Raw genomic sequence first — 6,000 nt, forward strand, 5'->3', positions numbered from 1 at the left:
AAATGCAAATATCCAGGAATGGCAGAAACAATGTTGAAGAATAAAAACAAAGTTGGAACATTTATACGACCACATATCAAGATTTCCTATAGGGGAATTCCCTGGTGATCCAGTGGTTAGGACTTGGCGCTTTCACTGCTGGGGCCCTGGTTTATTCCTTGATTAGGGAACTAAGATCTCACAAGCCACATAGCCTGGCAGAAAAAAAGAAGACTTACTATAAAGCTGTAGTATTAAACCTGTGGTAATTGAGGGAAAGATAGGTCAATTTGAACAAAACAGAGAGTCTAGAAACAGGCCCAATCACATACAATCACTAAATATACGACATAGTTGTCACTGGAATGTAGTGTGTGGCATTTGTGTGTGTGCAGGGTTTTGTTTTTTTTAATACATAGTATTGAATATATGGGATATTTATATGGGTAAAAAAATGAACTTTCACTTCTACCACAATCCAACAACAACAAAAAAATCAAAATGGATTATAGCACTAAAACTAAGAGAGTAAATTTCCTAGAAGAAAACTGTGAAAAAAATATGTTCATGATCTTGATGCAGGCAAAACTTCTTAAATATGAACTAAGAAACCCTAGCCATAAAGAAAAACTGTCAATAAATTAGAGGTCATTGAAATTAAGATCTCTTCATTAAAATCACCATTAAGAGAATAAGTCAAGACAGAGACTGGGAGAACATTTTTGTAATTCATATATTGTATGAATGACTAGTATCTAATATATAAAGAACTTCTACAAACTGATAAGAACAGGGCACACAACCCAACAAGAAAATGGAGAAAGATTTCACAAAAGAGAAGATCCAGATGTACAATCAGCATATAACAAATTGTTCCACATCATTAGCCATCAGAATAACACAAATTAAAACTTCAGTGAGACAATATTACATATGCAATAGAATCAGTTCAATTCAGTTGCACAGTCGTATCCAACACTTTGCGACCCCATGAACTGCAGCACCTTTGGCTTCCCTGTCCATCAAACACTCCCGGAGCGTGGTCAAACTCATGCCCATCAGATTGGTGATGCCATCCAACCATTTCATCCTCTGTCATCCCCTTCTCATCCTGCCTTCCATCTTTCCCAGCATCAGGGTCTTTTCCAATGAGTCAGTTCTTCGCATCAGGTGGCCAAAGTATTGGAGTTTCAGCTTTAGCATCAGTCCTTCGGATGAATATTCAGGACTGATTTCATTTAGGATGGACTGGTTTGTTCACCTTGCAGTCCAAGGGACTCGCAAGTCTTCTCCAACATCACAGATCAAGAGCATCAGTTTGTCTGTGCTCAGCTTTCTTTATAGTCCAACTCTCACATACACACGTGACTACTGGAAAAACCATAGCTTTGACTAGATGGACATTTTGTTGGCAAAGTAATGTCTCTGCTTTTTGATATGCTCTCTAGGTTGATCATAACTTTTCTTCCAAGGAGCAAGCATCTTTTAATTTAATGGCTGCAGTCATCATCTGCAGTGATTTTGAGCCCCCCAAAATAAAGTCTGTCACTGTTGCCATTGTTTCCCCATCTATTTGCCATGAACTGATGGGACCGGATGCCATGATCTTAGTTTTCTGAATGTGGAGTTTTAAGCCAACTTTTTCACTCTCCTCTTTCACTTTTATCAAGAGGCTCTTTAGTTTTTCACTTTCTGCCATAAGGGCGGTGTCATCTGCATAACTGAGGTTACTGATATTTCTCCCAGAAATCTTGAATCCAGCTTGTGCTTCATCCAGCCTGGCATTTCGCATGATGTATTCTGCATGTAAGTTAAATAAGCACGGTGACAATATACAGCCTTGATGTACTCCTTTCCTGATTTGGAACCAGTCTGTTGTTCCATGTCCAGTTCTAACTCTCGCTTCTTGACCTGCATACAGATATCTCAGGAGGCAGGTCAAGGTGGTCTGGTCTTCCCATCTCTTGAAGAATTTTCCACAGTTTGTTATGAGCAACACAATCCAAGGTTTTGGACTAGTCAGTGAAGCAGAAGTAGATGTTTTTTCTGGAACTCCCTTGCTTTTTCAATGATTCAATAGATGTTGGCAATTTGATCTCTCATTCTGCCTTTTCTAAATCCAACTTGAACATCTGGAAGTTCACATTTCGTGTACTGTTGAAGCCTGCCTTGAAGAATTTTGAGCATTACTTTGCTAGCATGTGAGATGACTGCAATTGCGTAGTAGTTTGAACATTCTTTGGTATTGCCTTTCTTTGGGATTGGAATGAAAACTGACCTTTTCCAGCCCTGTGGCCACTGCTGCATTTTTCAAATTTGCTGGCATATTGAGTGCAGCACTTTCACAGCCTGGTCTTTTAAGATTTGAAATAGCTAAACTGGAATTCCATCACATCCACTAGCTTTGTTTGTAGTGATACTTCCTAAGGCTTACTTGACTTCACATTCCAGGATGTCTGGCTCTAGGTGAGTGATCACACCATTGTGGTTATCTGTATCATGAAGATCTTTTTTGTATAGTTCTGTGTGTTCTTGCCACCTCTTCTTAATAGTGTCTGCTTCTGTTAGGTCCATACCATTTCTGTCCTTTATTGAGCCCATCTTTGCATGAAATATCCCCTTGGTATCTCTAATTTTCAAGAAGAGATCTCTAGTCCTTCCCATTCTATTGTTTTCCTCTATTTCTTTGCACTGATCACTGAAGAAGGCTTTTTTTTTTTTTTACCTTTGCATGCTATTCTTTGGAACTCTGCATTCAGATGGGTACATCTTTCCTTTTCTCCTTTGCCTTTCACTTCTCTTCTTTTCTCAGCTATTTGTAAGGTCTCCTCAGACAACCATTTTGCCTTTTTGCATTTCTTTTTCTTGGAGGTGGTCTTGATCACTGCCTCCTGTACAATGTCATGAGCCACTGTACATAGTGCTTCAGATACTCTATCAGATCTAATCCCTTGAATCTATTTGTAACTTCCACTATATAATCATAAAGGATTTAATTTAGGTCCTACCTGGATGGTCTAGTGATATTCCCTACTTTCTTCAATTTGAATCTGAATTTGGCAATAAGGAGTTCATGATCTGAGCCAAAGTCAGCTCCCAGTCTTGTTTTTGCTGACTGTATAGAGCTTCTCCATCTTTGGCTGCAAAGAATATAATCAATCTGATTTCAGTATCTACCATCTGGGGCAGGGACTCAGTGCAGCAGACCTGGGTGTGGCATAAGTAGTCTTGGTCGCCATTAACCCCACCACAGAGCCACCAGAACTTACATAGGACTGGGGAAACAGACTCATGGAGGGCACAAACAAAACTTTATGCACACCAGGACCCAGGAGAAAGGAGCAGTGACCCCGCGAGAGATTGAACCAGACTTGTCTGTGAGTGTCCAGGAGTCTCCGGCAGAGGCGTGGGTCGGTGGTGGCCTGCTGCAGGGTCGGGGGCACTGAGTGTAGCAGTGCGTGCATGGAACCTTCTGAAGGAGGGTGCCATTATCTTCATTACATCCATCATAGTTTGGCCTCAGGTCAAACAACAGAGAGGGAACACAGCCCCGCCCATCAACAGAAAATTAGATTAAGAATTTACTGAGCATGGCCCTGCCCATCAGAACAAGACCCAGTTTCCCCCTCAGGCAGTCTCCCATCAGGAAGCTTCCATGAGCCTCTTATCCTTATACCTCAGAGGGCAGAAAGAATGAAAACCAGAATGACAGAAAACGAATCAAACTGATCACATGGACCACAGCCTTGTCTAACTCAATGAAACTATAAGCCAAGCTATGTAGGGCCACCCAAGGCGGACGGGTCATGGTGGAGAGTTCTGAGAAAACGTGGTCCACTGGAGAAGGGAATGGCAAACCATTTCAGTATTCTTGCATTGAGAACCCCATGAACAGTATGAAAAGGCAAAAAGATAAGACACTGAAAGATGAACTCCCCATGTTGGAAGGTGCCCAATATGCTACCGGAGAAGTGTGGAGAAATAACTCCAGAAAGAATGAAGAGACAGAGTCAAAGGTAAAACAACGCCTAGTTGTGGATGTGACTGGTGATGGAAGTAAAGTCAGATGCTCTAAAGAGCAATATTGCATAGGAACCTGGAATGTTAGGTCCATGAATCAAGATAAATTGGAAGTGGTCAAACAGGAGATGGCAAGAGTGAACATCAACATTTTAGGAATCAGTGAACTCAAATCGACTGGAATGGGTGAATTTAACTCAGATGACCATTATATCTATTCCTGTGGGCAAGAATCCCTTAGAAGAAACAAAGTAGCCCTCATGGTCAACGAAAGAGTCTGAAATGCAGTTCTTGGGTGCAATCTCAAAAACGACAGAATGATCTCTGTTCATTTCCAAGGCAAACCATTCAATATCACAGTAATCCAAGTCTATGCCCCAACCAGAAATATTGAAGAAGCTGAAGTTGAACAGTTCTGTGAAGACCTACAAGATCTTCTAGAACTAACACCCAAAAAGGATGTCCTTTTCCTTGTAGGGGACTGGAATGCAAAAGTAGGAAGTCAAGAGATACCTGGAGTAACAGGAAAGGTTGGCTTTGGAGTACAAAATGAAGCAAGTAAAAGGCTAACAGAGTTTTGCCAAGAGAACGCACTGGTCATAGCAAACATCCTCTTCCAACACCACAAGAGAAGACTCTACATGTGGACATCATGCCCTGGAATAGCTATTTAAAGAAACAGACAGGGCAGTAAGAAGGGTGTGGAGGGTATGGTGCAATTGGAGATCTCATTCCCTGATGCTAAGATTATAAATTGGCATAACCACTTTGGAAATCTGTTTTGGCAGTTTTTACTAAAGCTGAATGCATAAGTATACCCTGCACCCCAGCAGCCCTAACATATACATACTTCAAAATCTTGTAGTAGAATATCATGCCAGCACTATTTACAAAAATACCAAACTGGGAATAATTCAAAGGAGCTTCAAAACTGGCATTAAAATGTATATATTGTATATTCCCATAGCAGAATACAACAATGAAAAGGAACAAATTCCTGCTACATGCAGAAATATGTTTGAATCTCACAGATGTGATATTTAGTGAAAGAAGCAAACAAAAACATAATTAATAAATGATTCCATTTAAGTAGGCAAAACAAATGATGGTGATAGAAGCTAGCATAGTGATTACCTTTGAGGGATCATGCAAAGAGGGAGCACAAGGTTGACTTCTGGGGCACTGGCTTTGTTCTGTTTTGCGGGGAGGGGTGGCTGCCCTACACAGCTTGTGGGGTCTTAGTTCCCCAGCCAGGGACTGAACTTGGGCCATGACAGTGAAAGCACCAAATTGTAACAACTCCACCACCAGGGAATTCCTGCTTGCTGTGTTCTATGTCTTGATGTAGGTGGTAGTTAAATGGACTTGTTCACTCTATAGAATTCATCAATTTCTGAACTTTACTGCATTTGCAATACCTCTATAAAGTTATACAAAAATTAGCATATTTTAGTTAGAAAAAATTAGTCTGAAAATGTTTTTACTCATAAGAAAATGTGGTTTATTTTGATCAAATGGTGAAGATTTACACAATTATTGTTTTTGTTTGCAGTACCAAAATACTTGGAGATAATTTAGTCACCAGTTATAGTAACTATATTAACTTAGGTGGTTTATTTCCTTCTTTCTCCTAAATGGCTTTTGGTTTTCTGTTCCCAATTATTACGTTCATGCCACTAATTATATACCACCTGAGATCTTTCGGGGACTAAATATTGATAAAAATAAGTACCTTTTTTATCCATGAACTGTGGTTACCATTTTTTCCTTGCCTTTTTTTTTTTAATTTCAAAAAACTAAAAATGAACAACAAAAGCAGAAAGGCTTATCATCTTTTTTCATTTTAGTTAAATGACAAGGACCAAAATATCCACTAGATGGAGGCAAAACCCAAGGCTAAGTTTTTCTGGTAACAAGTGAAAAATTGTATTTAATGTAAAAACAGAAATTCTTTATCAAGGAAAGAAAACAAGATATTGCCAAAGTTAATATATTACTTTG

The sequence above is a fragment of the Dama dama genome, chromosome 1 (assembly GCF_033118175.1).
Source record: "Dama dama isolate Ldn47 chromosome 1, ASM3311817v1, whole genome shotgun sequence".
Taxonomy (NCBI): Eukaryota; Metazoa; Chordata; class Mammalia; order Artiodactyla; family Cervidae; genus Dama; species Dama dama.